The sequence below is a fragment of the Lucilia cuprina genome, chromosome 3, assembly GCF_022045245.1.
Source record: "Lucilia cuprina isolate Lc7/37 chromosome 3, ASM2204524v1, whole genome shotgun sequence".
In the NCBI taxonomy this organism is placed as follows: Eukaryota; Metazoa; Arthropoda; class Insecta; order Diptera; family Calliphoridae; genus Lucilia; species Lucilia cuprina.
This window is the reverse complement of record NC_060951.1, coordinates 48,722,235-48,739,833: the sequence shown is the minus strand read 5'-3', so window position 1 is coordinate 48,739,833 and position 17,599 is coordinate 48,722,235. Positions and strand designations below refer to the sequence as shown.

General features: G+C 28.1%; 1 long non-coding RNA gene across 1 annotated transcript in view; it reads right to left on the bottom strand.

The window, feature by feature from the left end:
- Window positions 1-17,599, bottom strand: part of LOC124418878 — a 668,817-nt gene that overhangs the window by 216,395 nt on the left and 434,823 nt on the right. The gene's annotated exons all lie outside the window — the stretch shown is intronic.

Sequence of the window (17,599 nt, the reverse complement as noted above, 5' to 3'; positions counted from 1 at the left end):
GCTTCAATTTGGTACCAGGCGTGTATATTTCATTTTCCCTCTGTATAAGAATATAAATTAAGTAGACTACAAACTACGCTTTAGACGAGACTATAGAATAAATCTCAGACTAAACTATTGACGAAACTTTAGTCTAGACTATAAACTAGAGTATAACTAGACTGAAGGCTAGATAAAATATTGAACTGTAGACTAGACCGGACTACGGACATGGACTAGACTATAGACTAGACAATATACTATAAACTAGACTATACTATACATATAACTATAACTATTAACTAGCCTATATACTAGACTTAGACTATACTATATACTAGACTATCGACTAGACTTGGACAAGACTAAACTATAGAGTAAACTATAGACTATACTATATAGTAACCTATAAACTACACTATAGCCTTCACTATATACTAATATGTAGACTAGACGAGAATAGAGACTAGATTATACACTAGCTTATAGACTATGCTAAAGACTAATTCTTTTCTAAAACATTTTGAAAAATGTTAAACCTAAAACGTTATAGAAACAAGTAAGAGTTTTATATTTCATGTTTCTAGGTTCAATATTATAGAATATTCAAAAAGTACCTTTTGAAAAACGAAAAAGTACCAAAAAGTTTCCTTTTATGGATTCTAACTCAAGCAAGGCTCCACATACTTAATTTCATGTTTCTAGCCAATAACAACACACTAGTGCTGCTCTTGCTCTGCTGATCTCGCTCTGCCTTGTTTTTATAAACAAGAGTACAATGATTATGTTTTTTTGTTTTTAGCAATTTCTGTTTGAGCATGAATCAAAAATTTAAATTTTTTATGAAATTTTCAGAGGTTGTCTCGGATTTTTGCTCATATCTGCGTTATTTATGGACCTGATTTTAAATAGCGAAAATTCGGACCTCGCGATATCTGGGTCTTCTTAAAACTGATTTTAACAAACATACAGACAGACAGACGGACATGACTTAATCGACTCCCCTTTCCATAAGGATCCAGAATATATATACTTTATAGGGTCGCAAAATTATATTATAGAAATTACAAAAGGAATGACAAACTTATATATACCCTTCTCATGAAGGTGAAGGACATAAAAACGGGTAAAAACAGTTTTTAAGTTTTTAAGACATCATGTTACTATATAAAATTGTAGTATAACTAAATAGTCCATTTTTTAAAAAAAATTGAATGCAGCAAAACATTGAACCTATTTAAGTGAGCGTCAGTGTATGTAAGTATATTAACAAGTGAAAAGATATTTTTGTTAAAAAGGTAACACAAAGTAGCACAATGTTGACAGTTGATTTTAAATAAAACTTTTTTACAAAGTAATCAAAATTACTATCAATATATTGCAACCCCTCAAATTCGTGCAGCAATATGGTTAAAATTAATTACACATTAATTGAATGTATAAAACATTCAATTCAAACGTATACGAAACAAAGACCGAAACAGTGGCAACACCAATGCATATAGAAGATCAATTTAACGATAAATGTTAAAAATTATTGAAGCATATCTTAAGGCAAAAATCAATAATTATAAAACAATTTTTAACAACGGGAAAAAATTAGCACAGCCAAAACAAAAACAGATTAAAAGATAAAAACATGCCAATCACGTACCACCGAAAAAATTCTAAAAATCCTTTAGAAGATTCTTACAAACACATTTTATTGCAACATAAAAAAATAAACGCAAAAATAATTAAATTGTAATTAAGTGGAAACAACAAATTTAACAAACATTTATTTAAATATAAAAAAACAACTCTCAACTCAAACTAGTAAGATAAGAACATTTTATAAGGAAACAATACTTTCCTTGTACAGGCGTTGGTTGCAACAGGAACCATGACCTAAATGTATTTCAAATTACAAGCAAGACAAGAAGAGATCAGCGAACAGAAAAACTGGGCTTGATCAATAACGATAAAAATTGATCATCATGTTTTATAAGTCTGGTGATTTTAAAGTTGTTTTTATGTAAACAAACAAAAAATAAAAAAAAACAATTTTGATCATATTGATTGTGACACGTTTTATTATAACACATTGACTGTGAAAATTCACACGTAGTGTTTTTGAACAAGACCAAAAATAAAAATTGCGAAAAAACAAAGAACAGCAATGCAACAAAAATTAAACAAGATTGTAAAATGGCAGTCGAGTATTTATCTCACATATCATGTATTTTGTTTACAGATAATTACAATGTTACATGCAAAAGTAACAAAATTTTATTATTAAAATTATGCACAGTGGGACTAAAAAGTCGGCTGGAAAAAGTGGCATGAATGAAGTATGTAATTCGCTTAAAGTTGAAATTATTATATAAAATTAGTTGAAAAATATTTAAAACTTCTGCACTTGTATTCTATATTAATTAAAGATAGCAAATACAAGCCAACAAAGTCTAAATTGATTTAAATTTCCTGACATTTTCGCAATGTCTGTGGGTGCATTTAATACTTATATTTACTTTCTGGCTTAAAGAAAGAAGATGCATTTGTGTGTGTGTGTGTTTTTTTATTTTTTTTTTATTTTAACTTAAAATATCTTAAGCACGTTCAAATCATTAAAATAGAACAAGATTTTAATGATTTTGACCATAGGTGTACATTTTAAACTAAAGGACTTCACAAGACAGCAATTAGTTCAAACATATCACAATCAAATATTTAAATTCATTTTATGTCATTTCGACCCAAACATTGTGTGTCATTTGGAACACATTTTGTGTTGGTTGCTGGTTATGTCATGTTTTATTGAATAAGGTGAACTTAACAAGATGACATTGGCCAGTGCGCAAAGTGTGCAAAAGGAAGGTATTAAAGTCAATTAAAATATTGGTCTACTGAATGTGCAAATTGTCATAAGATATCTTTTTGTTTTAACTTAAATTGGTTTAAAATTGTAAAAGTTCCCAGGCGGATACTTGTAACAAATCACTTATACAAATTTAGCAACAACGAAATATTCATTTAGGTTAATTTCGTTGACATTTTTCAAAATCTTTAACAAGTGTCAATTAACCTTTGATTATGAATATTTTTTCCGATCACCCTTGTCGACAAAGAATTTGATATTGGCGTAATGTTATTGATTTGATGATATTTTTTAAATAAAGTATTATATCATAGTATGATTTTAGGCGCCAAAAACTGATCAAGCTAATCACAATGCTGTTCACAGACGTTTAAGAGAATCACCACTGATTTTAAGAAAAACTATGTTAATTCGTAAAACATAAACTTTAAAATCCTTAACAAACGATAGTTCTCGGGTGAACCAATATAGCTTTGAGGCAAATATGATCTCAGATCTGTTATAACAATCGGACAAAATTAATTTCTATACCCACCATCAAAAAAATGGTTTGTAACACATTGAAATATTCACCTAAGACCCATAAGAGTATATATATTCTAAGTCGTTTTGAGATTCTGAGGCGATCTAGTCATGTCCGTCCGTCTGTCTGTTGACATCTCGATACTTACCACACGAGAAAAGCAATTGAAATTTTGCATAAATATTTTTATTGATAACATTTTTTTGGTATTGAAAATGGACAAAATAGGGCCACATTTTCAAATAGGCTCAAACAAGTGGCCCACTGTTTTTACAGTCATAACTGGTTTAAAATTACGATGAAATTCTACATAAATAAGACTTATGAGAACGTTAATCTCTTAACCAAATTTTATGACAATCGATCCATAATTGACCCTATGCCCCATAAAAGGTCCTCTTTAGAAATTTACTTCAACATAAATAAGTTTAGCATTTTGTGAGTGTCTATATATATTCTGGACCCTTCTGACCTTCAGAATAGGACTTTACTGCTCATATTCTAAAACAACCTTTTTCTGCCAAATTTTGTGAGGATCGGTCAATAATTGACCCCCTTCAGAAAATAAATTAACTACTTACGGTATTAACAAAAGCATTGATTTATATATTCAAATCTTATTCGTAAAGAAGCAATTCTTTTCGGCAATGATTTCATGGTGGGTGTATAAGTTTCGTCATAGTCGAATATATCATTCTCACATGTTTTTTTTTTTCATTTCCATTAACTTTCACAAAAAAATTAGTAATTTTTTCAAGAAAAACTAATAAACTCTTTTTTAAATTTTTAAAATTTTGACATTTGTAAAAATGAAATTGAATGATTGAATTTATATGTTTTTCTTTACAAACATTTTTAGATGATTTTTGTTTTTATAGAAAATTTTTAAAAATAATTAAATTTAAAAAATGTTCAGTTTATAGGAAATTACGCGAGCAACTTCATCTTATAGAATTTTTTCCCCTTTATAGAAAATTTTCTATATATTTTTTAAACTATTATTTTTATAAAAAATTTCCTTTTTACAAAAAATGGTAAATTTTCTATTAGAAAATTTTCAAAAACTTTTTTTTATGGAAATTTTGTAAAAAATAAAATAAGAAAAAAAGAGTTTTTTATATTAGAATTTGTCATCTCTGTTATGTGGACCTACGTAAGTAAAAAGTTCTAATATAAAATTATGTGTACGCTAAATATATTTATCTTAACCATTTGTTTAAAATATATTTATCTTACCGATTTTCTTAACATTTTCCACTGTTATAGATATTCAAGGATCATGATTAAGATCATCATTAACAATTTGCAATTTTTCTTACAAACAATGTACGAAAGATAAAATAAATCACAATAATATATAACAGGGATGGAAATGCCAAACGAAAATTTTTAAATATACATTTTATAATTTTTTTTTAATGTAAAATCGGCTCTATCCAATCCACATAGATTTTACGATAATTATTTTTTTAAAAAGTCTCCGGGGCAAAACTTTAAAGGCTTTCGGTATTACAACCTACCACCTAGTGATATGGTTATGTTTTACTAAATTATCTTTTTATATAATTTTTTTTATAAAAACGTATACAAACAATTTAAAGTTAATTGCCCATCCCTGTTGTGAAAATATAGAGTAAATAAGTAAGTAGGTTTGTCATCAAAACTTTTAAATTGATGATAATGATTTTTAATTTAACACATCAAAAATCATATCATAAATGTAATCTTTTTCTCCCCATTTCCAAGCATAGCCTCATACAAAACCCCATTGATCGAGTAGTATCAACAAAAGTACGCAAAATTGTTGCAATTTTTTTCTTTTGTCCCAAAAAAACAAGATAAGCTTAATTGTAAATAAGAAAAAAACTGAACTTGATTTGAAGATTGACTGTTCAATGGTGGTTAGTGTGCGATTAAAAAATATTATAAGCGAACAGATAACTGGCTGTTACGGCCACGTTGTTGCAACAACAATATGATTTATATCTGTAATAACATTTTTGGCGGTCTCTGCATGTGGGCGGGGCAGCATATACACTATATACCTACTGCATATAAATGTACATATACAGAGTATAAATAAATAAATAATATACAGACTTTCTTAATATAATAAAACAAACAAGGGCGAAAGTTGAGTTAATATTATGTTTATTTTAAATATAACACACACTTTTTAATGAACTGTTAAATACAATCACCGCCATAGTATAAACAAACAAACTCGTGTTTATAGTTTATACTATATTTACAAAGGCAACAGGCCAGACGTCCCTGCCGTGGAAGTAGTTTTAGTAGCTCTTCGCCAGCACTCGGTAGTAGGTAACAGTAGTAACAGCCCACTTAAAGGGCTTTAGCTTCTCAAAATTGAATACATCATGAATAATATAAAGTGTATAATCAACTGGCAAAAGGAAAAAAATAAGGAATAACGTACACAAATATGCGAGAAATATAAAAGATGCAAAACTTGACGCCACAAGTGGCTAAAACAACACTTGCCACTATTAACACTATAACAAGGTATGAAAAAAAGCAAACAAACAAACAAATGCAACAAATACACATGCATACGCACATGATGACCAAAAATTTACGAACAACAAGTATCTTTTTGCCACAGCAGTAGACCAAAGTACATACTTGTTCAAACAAGACCAATAAGTTGTTAACTTTTTTAGATTTTTATTATTAAAGCTATAGAGGACTTAAGAAGAAGTATGTAACGTTTTGAAAAGGAGAGATAAACTTTCGATTAAATCTCTATTTTGAGAAGATGTTCTATTTGTGGATATTTTTTTGAAATTTTCTAAAATTATAAAAAAATTTTCTTTTTATAGATTTAATTGTAGCCTCCGGTAGGTTAGTGCTTAGTGTTCTAGTCTGGTAGACCGGAGGTGGTGGGTTTGATTCTCACCCGTGGCACTGGTTGAGGAGCGCACAACGGGCCCGATTGAGGCCTAGATGTATTTCCTCGGATTTGATGTGTATACATCCCCCTTTTAAACTAACTAACTATAGAAAATTGTTGATAAATTAACATTTTACTGAAAATTTTTAATAAATTTTCTTTTTATAGACAATTTTTTAGAAAATTAATTTCAATAGAAAATTTTCTTAAAAAAAATAAATGAATTTTCTCTTCATACACTCTTTTTTTATTTCATCATTTGTTTTTACAAAAAATTAACAAAGAATTTATTTTTTTTTTCAAAATTTTCTTTTTATAGAAAATTTCAATAAATTTTCTTTTTATAGAAAGTTTTAATAAATTTTCTTTTTATATAAAGTTTCATTAAATTTTCTTTTTATAGAAAGTTCCAATACATTCTCCCTTGTCCCTTTAGGACAATTTTTGTATGATTTTTTCTTTTTATAAAAAATTTTCAAACAAATTAATTTTTAATAAAAAATTTTCAAAATTTTTTTTCATATAAAATTTCAATAAATTTTCTTATCATAGAAAATTACAATAAATTAATATTTTTAAAGAAAGTTTCAATAAATTTTCTTTTTATAGAAAGTTTCAATACATTCTCCTCTTATACAAATTTTAATATATTTTCTTGTTATAGAAAATTTAAAAAAATTCATTTTTTTTTTTAGAAAATTTAATTTTTTATTTATAGAATGATTGAATTGTAATATGTCTCTTCTCTACAAAAATTTTTAGAAATTTTTCAATAAATTGTTTTTTATTTCTCCATTACAATACAATTAAAAATTATATTCTTATATAATAATAATAATAATAATAATAATAATAATAATAATAATATAATTTATCTTTTTATAAAAAGTTTTATTAAAATTTTCTTTATTTAAAAAATTTTCGACGTAATTTTTTTAAATAAAAAATGTTCAAATTTTTGAGAAATTTTGAATTTAGAGAAAATTTTTCATAAATTCTCAAATTATAGAAAACTTTTGATGAATTTTAAATTTATTAAATGAATTCTCAGTTAAAAAAAACTCGATAAATTTTCTATAAATGTTAATTTAGAAATATTTTTAAATATACTTTTAATTCTTAACAAATTTCCGATAATAATTAATTAAAAAAAATCTATAAAAATCTATTGTGGGAATTTGTCGACAAGTTCTTGATTTATAGAATACATTAAAAGTGTTTGAAAAGATTATTTGTGGACAATTTTTTTAAAATATTTTTTTAAGCGATAAGTTTTTCAACGAATTCTCGTTTTAAAGTAAATTTTTTAATATGTTGTTTATTTATGGAAAAAGATTGAAAAATTCTCTTTATAATTTCTCTATTAAATCATTGAAGTATAGTGTAGTGTTACTGAATTTCGATGAGGACCCCCCTTTTTTTTGTTGACTTATTTGTTTTCTTTGACAGTAACAGTGGGAATCTTATATTAAGGTTGTTTAAAGAGAATAATGGGAATTGTTGTTAAAGTATTTGTTTTATAACAAACCACCATCCTTTATTTTCGCGTAAAACAACTAAGGAAACAAATTTAATAATGTGAAACAATTTTTCTTAACCAGCATCACCAACAAGCAATTTCTTATTATTTGTATTTTTTTTTTCGTTCGCGAAAGCGCTTGTTTAACAAACGAGGTGCAAACCAGCTCCACGTTATAAGCAGCCACCTTGGCTGTGCCAGTAAAACTGAGTAATTTTAGGTTTGGTTGGTTAGTGAGCTTAAACAAACATATTCATAAATAATTTGCATCCTTGTGCACACACTTACAAACACATACAGAAAAACACCTTCATTTCTTTACAGATTTCTAAATTATAGAAATTTTCACTTTTTTTTAAGTAGCAGTTGTCTGATTACAAAAATCTGTACCAAAAGCAAAAACGGCAGCACATAAAATTTACCAAAATAAATGGATTCGTTTTAAAAAAGTAACACGTTCTAATCTGATGATGTTTCACCAACTATAAAGCCTGTCATTAGTGGTTTTTATGCATAAAAATGTTTTGCTTTTGTGGCAAAAAAAAAAATGCGCTTTTTGTAGAGAATGGTTAGAAATTGGTTTGAATTTTAAATTATTGTTTTCAAATGTTTACGCATCCGTTTTGGTAAATTTTATACATTTGTTGATAGGTATTATGTTAAATCTATGTTTTTTTTATGAGGAAATGAGTTAATCTTTAGTTTAAAATAATATATTTTTAATAGTTTTTTTTTTAAGATTCAAGTTAATTGTAAATTTTTTAGTTGTATATTTTTGTGGTTTTAATTATTTGAATTTTTGTATATAAAATTAGGCTGATATATAGTTAAATTGTAACGACTTAATAATGATTTAGAAACTATAGTTAAAATTAATATATTTAATGAATTAAAAAAACTAAAGTGGAAAATTTGAATTAAATATTCAAAATCCGAATTTTTACGAATTAGTGAACTGGTCTTATCTTAACCAAAGCGCAATTTCCGTTAATAAGCCAAGTCTTATTTGATCTTACTCTCAGGCAGGGACAGATTCAGCTCAAGTATTTGGGAGGAATTTTTTGTAATATTTAACTTATTTTCTTTTCCTCATTTTTATATTTTGTATCAAAATTGTTAGCGGATCCAGCTCAAGTGTTTGGGGTGTTTTTTTTGTTATTTTTTACATAATTTCATTTTGCTAATTTTTTTAAATTTCCTTTTCCTCGTGCCAAAAAAACGAATATAAAATTTTTTTATTCGAGACACATTCTTTTGGTTATCCAGGTGGAATAAGTTCTGCATTCCAGTTCTATGGAGTTAAACCAATATATTTAGTTCTAAAATCGCTCCTCTGAGGGATTCTATTGCAGAACATTTTCTCCATGTAGCAGTCTTTTATACAACATCCTTTTTCTGCGATTTATGTTTCAGCCACAGTTACTACGACCTGGTTCACAGTGGGAAACTTTTGATTTTGTGTATGAGAGAAAGAAATGGTTGATATTTCTTTCTCTTTCTTTCACACACAGCCCAGTTTCCCATAAAAAGTTTCCCAGTAAGAACCAGGTCTACGTAAACATCTAAGGGCCTAAACCAATAGCCGGTTATATATCGAATTCTGCTGTACCAATTGATTTCTAAAGCACTAGATTGTAGTTTTCTGGCCCGACCCTGAATCAAAAAATTTGGAATGGACGAGTTGCCTAATGAATTCTCTTTCCCATCGAATTGCAATAATACATTGGATAGACTAAGGTTCACCAAGGTGGAGGAAAACAACTTTACATCAGTCAATAATCTGTCACATCAGTAACATTAAGGACAAGATACTAGAGTATCAAAAGGTTCGAATGATTTGCTATTCCCAGCAAAAGTAAAACGAAGTACCTTCAAAAGAATAACATTTATCACCACGTCAAAAGTAGTACTATGTAGCGCCTAAGAAACGAAAAGAATCCATTTTTTTAAATTCAAGTTCAATTTTTTGTACTGAAATCTTTTGAATTAAACCAATTTTATTTTGGAGTTAATTGATAAATGCGTATAATTTATTTATTTATGTTTATATTATTTAAGTCAAATTCGTTGTAGGGTAGAAGGGGGATCATTCGCCATAGGGGCACATCTGTCAATGCGAATAACTTGAAAACCGAGTAATCGATTTTATCACATAAAATTTTGTTTTCGTTTATCGATTATCTTTCATCCCCAAAATTTTTAAAAATTAACTTTACATATGATGGAAAGCAGACGTGATTTATTGTTTTTCAAAGGGTTGTGAAAATATTTACTTATTTAAAACTAAAGCCAACACATCTAAATATACAAACATAGAGTAATTTCTACTTCTTTTTCGTTCCTTTGGAAGTTATTATTTTGCTGGGTTTAGTCTTATTATATCTTTTTAAGAGAAGCAAAATTCGCTGTTTTGGACTAATGTTTACAAAATATGTGTCATACTAAAGTCTTCCAATTAATTGATTATACTTCATTATGATCAATTGTTATTATAATGTAAGTTCGTTTTTTATTTGTAAACGTAAAATCTATAACTCTTATAATTTTACTTTTATCAGCTGAATTTGATTTAATTTTTTAAATTCCCTTATTTGTTAAAAAAGTACAACAAACAGTAAAATATTATTAAACATTCAAAGCAATTATTCTGGAAATTATTCGGATTATGCCAGTCTTGCGATATCTTAAATTTAACTTATGTATTAACTACACTAAAAACGCTTAAAATAAATAATAAAAATTAATTTCAAAATAGAGACTACTTTACTTTTAACTAGATAATTTTGCAATATTAAATCCCTCTGAATAAAGATATTTTCAAAATATTTTACTATTTATTTAAACTAATAAAGACATTTACTTTAAATTACTTTATGAGGCAGTTAAGATATTTGTATATATGAGCAGTAAAACTAAATGTGTATTAAAAAACAATATAAGGCGTATATGTCTCTATACATATATTCATTTAAAGGTAAAGATTTTCAAAAAAAAACTTTTCAAGCAAGTGGTTTAACATTTTATTTAATTCTTTTTTTTGTATATACTCTTAGTGCGATAAAACATAAAAGCCTGCCGAGAAACAGATTGCAAAGGAATAAGAAAAACTTTTAGTTACAAGAGAAGTTAAAAATTGTCATGTTTTATGTCACACAATTTATGTTTTTTTGGATCAACCAACAGACAGACATATTGCCTGTAAAGTAGACTCGTACTACTACTACCAGTTGGTCGGAATTGATAAGCTAACCGACACAGAATTTTAAATTGTTTTTCGTTTTTTTTTTTTCACTCACATTAATGTTATATTCTTAAACAAACTTGTACAAAAAATATGAGACTTTATTAAAATGTTACATGTGAAATTAAAACAAGAAAAAATCTTTTCAGATTTAGGCTTAAATGTTAGTGTAGTGATCATACATGCAATTTTCATTGAATATTTCTGTTTTCTTTAATTGTCGTGTGGTGGCTAAGAACAAGGACAATATACCAATATCACACCACTCATTAGTCATTTTTAGTGTTCGTTACTAAAACGAAAAAAAAAACAAATTTTTATATGTTTTCCATAAATTTAACAGATTTTGGTCGCCACTAAGATCCTTAGTGTGTAGGTTGGTATGTTTGTAGTAGTTTTAAGAAAAAAAAAATTAAAAATTAATAAAACAAATTAATATCTTGAACTTGTTTTCTTTAACTTGAGCTGCAATGTAAATTGAAATCACGCTGAAATCAATTAAGATTTCGTTAAAATTTCATTGCCAAACATTTTTTGAATGTTTTATTGGCTTTTTGGAGATCTCATGGAATCAGTTGGGGTGTTAATTTACATATGAAAATAATAAATTTATGTTTAATAAAAGTTGTAATTACGGATTTTTTAATTTAACACTTGTATTCTATTTAAATTAAAAAAAAATTCGAATTTGCGAGGACGCAACGGGGGGAATTTCAAACACCCCAAAACTAAAAAAATATATAAATGAGGAAAAGTCAAAATAACTAAAAAAATATCGCGCCACAAACGCTTGAGCAGGATCCGCGCCTGATCTAAGAACATTCATATGTACATATCTGTTAGAACAATCATACATAATATTATCCTGTTATTTTCAATCTTATTTCAAACATGTGGATGATATATTTATGATTGTTGTAAATTTTATTATTGTTTTTCGCTTAAATCACATTTAAATCAATAATTACAATTATTTTTTGAAGCTCGCTATTAATACATCAATACGGTCACTATGCACTAATCCAGTAAATATGTTAAAATTTTGGTAATGAGTATTGTAGGATACGTAGTTATTTCATACATTACTTGGTAATGAGTTCTCGTTAGCAATAAAATAAATTGATTTTTTTGAATGGAATTTGTAGTCAATTGTCTATAGTGTATGTCTAATAAGGAATTAGTTAGTGTTTCTAACCGTAGTCGATTTTGGAAGTTTTTTCAAGAAATGATGATATTTACATTTGTGTGAAAACCATTCCAGATAGAATGGTAAAACTATTTTTTAATGGGGCATTATATCATCTTAAACTTCGATTAGAGAGGCGAAAAATCCAGGGTAGGTATGCTAATACAATAATACGGTGTTGTATTACTGTATATCGTTAAACAGTTAAATTTAACAACCCAATAATATTCGCTATATTTCTGTTAAATATTTCAGGATTATCAAATTAGTTTACAAAAGTTAAAAAAAATAATAACTTTTTTTCTTTCATTTATAATAAAAAAATATTATTCATAGCAGTGTTAACCCTCTTATTTGTAAAATACCATTGCCAAAATATAATATAAAAACCAGCTACGTTCATCATTCCCTATTCATTATCTCATATATGTTAAACAATAAATTATTAAAAGAAAAAACGCTTGGCTCTATAAGCATTAAACTTTTCCTTATTTCATTTACACAAAAATTTACCACAATATCATTTTGAAGTTACATACACGATCATTTAACAACAATTTATCATCGATACAACAATTTCATTCATTTGCAACCACGCGTTCTTAATACGAAAGGAAAAGCTTTTACACTTCACATTTAAAAGATCAAGTAAATCTTTGGCATTATTTTCGCCTGTCAACACGTGTGATTAAAACTTATTAAACGAATGACTCCCTACTGTTATGAACGGCAAAAGTAACTAAAAGAAACTGAATGCAATAAATAAAATAAAAAAATGTGTATTAAGAAGCCAATAAACTCCCACTGTAAAATTAAAAATTGCCCATGCAGTCAGTAGTCTAAACAATTTACAATATTAACGTAAATGTATTTCAAAAAATGGAGAAAAAAAGAGAAAAATATTTTTTTCTTTTGCACTCGAGTTTACAGAATTCGAAAAAAGCTTAAAAGATTTTTGATGTGTACGAGATGCATTAAAACAACAGCGGGTGTGCTTAATAATTATAGTTTTAAGAAAAGGATACTGGTAGATACAAACATACACTTATAATGGTTTAGTAAGTAGTTTTTGCAGTAGTGTTTACTGTTGCTAATCATGGTAGTGCCTCGTACTTGTAATGATGATGAAGGCAATAATGCTGCTGTGAATGCTGTTTTCGCTGTTCATATGGGGATTATTTATTTATTTATGAAGTAGTAGGAGATGCTTCTTTATATTTTTTTTATTATTTTTTTATATTTTTAATACTTGTAAGTTTGTGAAGTATTTGTTTATTGGCTTATAAAATAATGATGCATGTTTTTTTATTAATTAATATTTAAAATTGAGTCTGTCGGTGTAATAAAAAATTTCTTAATGAATGTTAAAGCTTAATTAATTTATAGATAAGTTGTTAAGAGTGTTCTAAACATAATATGCCCGCAAAGCTAAGTAAGGGGTTAAAAAGCAAATAACTTATACATTAGCAATTTAAGACATTATTTTAACACAGTCATGATATTAGAGGCAAGTGCTTAAAAATAGGGAGTTAAGTAAGTAGTTTTGTTTTTACAAAAAAAAAAAAAAAACTGACAAAAACGTGTACTAAAGTCGAAAATGAAATGCCATTTACTAATCGACTTATAAAAAACAAAGTTGCATTTTACTCATGAGAGGACTTGTTTTCTAATCAATTATTTTGGAGCTGTTTGACAAATTTTAAAAACAGATATATTATCTCGGTTCCACCCTTCAGAAATTTAATTTTCATTTATTTTGTCTCACTTTGTAATTTTTGAAAAGTAAATATTAAATGTGTATTGCCGAAACTTATGTATATATATATATGTATCTTATATTCGGTTCTCCTGCATTACATTTCTCCTATCCCCATATAAGGTTTCCTTCAAAAATTTACTTTAACGCACATTACTGGCCTAAAATTTAGAGTATAGCTATAAAATTCGATGAACAGAAGTAAGTTTCTTACAATCCAAAATCTCATAATTATATCAACCTGATGTTTATAGGAGAGCATTCCTATAAACCACTTTTGTAGTTTTTTGTAACTTTTCACAAAAGAGAGGCAAAATACGAATAAGTCCCATTCTAAGTTCCACGGCAGGTCTGGCGCAAATGCGCTTATGCCAATTGTTGACTTCAGTCACTTGTCCTGAATTTCAGTCATTCATGACTTCAGTCACTTGCATGAACTTTTCCGTTTATATTACACAAAGGACTTAATGATGGAAGGTCCACCAGGAGTGCTCTCCTTTTGATCAGTATTTAGACGGTTTTACATAACATTTTCAATTTCCTCATACCTCCTTATGTTAAGTCGAAAATACTGAAGAAAGGAACACCTAAAAGGAAGGGTTATACTCATGGGTTCAATGTTTTAATTTCGGACGAGTAATAATTTTGAATGTAAACTCGACGTTAGGGAACATACGATACTTTGTTGAACTTGCAATAAAGGTTCCTATTGTATAGGACTTAACCTTTACATCGTGCCTAAACTAAATGCCTTACTGATCGTGGTTGCCCGAACGGTATTTGGGTCTCCCTTTTTTCCGTTTCATTCTATCTATTGGTTTCTGCCATATCATTTTCGGGCTGGAAATGATTCTCCATTCGCCATACGATTCCAAGCCAGCGCAACCTCTGAACTTTAATGCGATTAACTTCACTTATGTCTGCATAGAGTTCATAGAGCTCATGATTCATTCTGATTTGGAAGGTATCATAGACTCGTATTTTGCCAGAGATCTAAAAGAGAATTTTTCTTTCAAACATTCCAAACACTACGTGGACTAATACTAAAGTATTGCTATCATTCTTCAGAGAAAGCGTTCCTTTGATACTTTCTAAGTCCAAAGTAGCACCTATTTCCTAGTGTTATTCTTTGTTCTCCAAATCCATCTCCAAACTATTCTCATAACAAGTAATGGCGGCTTCCAAATATAAGAAGTCTTTTAAAACATCAAATTTATAGTTCACCAGACTTGGGCGTTTCCTTTCCTTGAGTGTTTATTTGTTTAAACAAAAACACTTTTATCTGCTATATAGAATTTTATAATGCTAAAGTTGATTCTTAGTTAGTGGACTACGAAATCTTATCCAACTATTTCTATTAAAACAAACCTCCCAGAAACACCATCAGTAATGTGTTACATATTAAGTGTTATCTATTATTGGTTTTAATATTTTTGTGTTTATACTTTTCACTTGGGACAAAACTCACCTTTATTTCGCTAAACGTTTCTTATCGTTTCCAAAAAAACGGTTTTCAATTTCTCTTACATTTAGGGTGGTCCCTAGCAAAAATATCTTAACATTTAATGTTATTCTTAACTCATTAACTGATATAAATGCCACCCTTTAGTTGAACATAAAAGAATAGGAAATATCTATGAATGAAATATTTAATATCCTTGAAGTTAAAATATAAAAGCAATAATCATAATGAAATTTTCAATGTATGAATGAAGTTGTTAAATTGATAACACTTTTAAAGGACTACATCTTCTAGAGGACTGTCAGGCAATAGCCAGCAAAAACTGGGTAAGCCAGTCAGCCAGTGCACACTTAAAACAATTAGATAATAAAAAAACATTCACACAGATACAAACTTACTCTCACAGTGCTTAAATGTAAACACTTGCTTGTATGTGTTTTGGGCAACAGGTATAGAAAAACAACCTGCTGCAATTCATTGCATATTTAAGTTTTTTTTGTATTGATTCATTCATTCTTCACTCAATCGTTTATGGTGTTTTTCTTTTTGGGTTTTGACTGCGTTTCTACTGTGTACGACTTTAAATAATCTCTAATGTCAACCAGCCACATGCAAGTGGCCTTAATCTAAGAAAACTGTCATTACAGTTCATTGATAATTATTTTTAGTGTTTTTTTCCTTACTATTGTTGTTTTCAGTATTTCGGTTAATTTTGTATCCGAAAGGTTTAAAAAAGGAAGAGTGTGAGCAAAAAAAAAAGGTAATGATTATCGGAAATGACCACAAATATGATAGTAATGTCATGATTTACTAGATACTATGACAACTCAGACGTTATAAGCAATTTTCAAATTGACCAAATAAATGACAAAAAAATAAACGATCATTAACATCTTTATGGTTTAATTAAAAGGATATTCGTGTAAATAATTATCACTTTAAGATAGTTTTTTATTTTTGCTTTTGGTTTTGGGCACATTTTTTTGGGAACATTCTAAACCTTCAGCGGAAAATCCACATCAATGATGACTTCATGTATTCATTGATATAGGAAAAAATATAATCTAGTCATAAAAGTAATTAATTCGTTACTCTTGTAGTTTTTGTGTCCTTTTTAATCTTAAAGACTTGGTGTAGTTGATATTATATATTGGTTCTGGTGTTTTTTTGGGATATCACAAAATTAAACCACTCAAAATATTACTGGAAGAAAGTTAAAAAATTTTAAAAATTCCACAAAAGAACAAACCGTTGCAGAATGGGTTAAAATAGTTCCAATTCAAAACGATATTTATGTTACATTTAAGGCAAACATAAGTGTCTGCGTAGGTTAGTGACAAGGATTTCGTAGATTTCGGTGAACAGCTTAGAGAGGTCTAGGTGCATTTCTTTGAATCTGAGTGCAATGTTGCTCATATAAGTTTAGATATCACTGATTATCAATGAACTTTTTCATTAATTTTGTGATAAAAAGTTCTCACTTATATAAAGAAAAAACGAATGAGAACCAGAGAAGGATGTAAATACGACAAAAACATGGATTCATGCCACTACTGTACCGTTTATGATTGAAAACACGGAGACTCTTAATGAATACGTTAATAAATAGTAGAAATTAATTTCGAAAGTGGGCGGTGTATAGAGTGTGTTTGCAGAAAAGGAGTTTTTGCATAAAGTGCATTTGCTAAAAGGACTTTTGGCGAAATTAAGCCGAATGTACTTCATATAAGTTTTTTGTAAAAAAATCATGCGACTAGTTTGTCAACGGAAATGTGGCAGATGTTACCAAAGTTGTCCAACATAATTCACGAACAACCATCAGTAAAACGATTGAGCTTTTGGTTTCACCACTATAACAGTTCATCAAAGAATTGGTACAATCTCAAGCAGATGGGCATCAACATTAAGTCCAATGGAATGTCTATTATAACGAACGGTTCTTCTTCATGAAAGAGGAGGCCTTTTACAAGTCTTTATAAATCTGACTGATATATTTGAAGTATAAATTTGAGAGCTTTAGAACAGATGGTGTTTTTTATGGTATCTGTGGGTTAAATCCAAACTCGCGGAAAGATAACGTTTTTTTGTGAAATATAGACAATACGGCAAGAGATCAAGTAAATCACCAAAAAATCTAACAAAAAAGTTGATTCTGATTTGAAAAT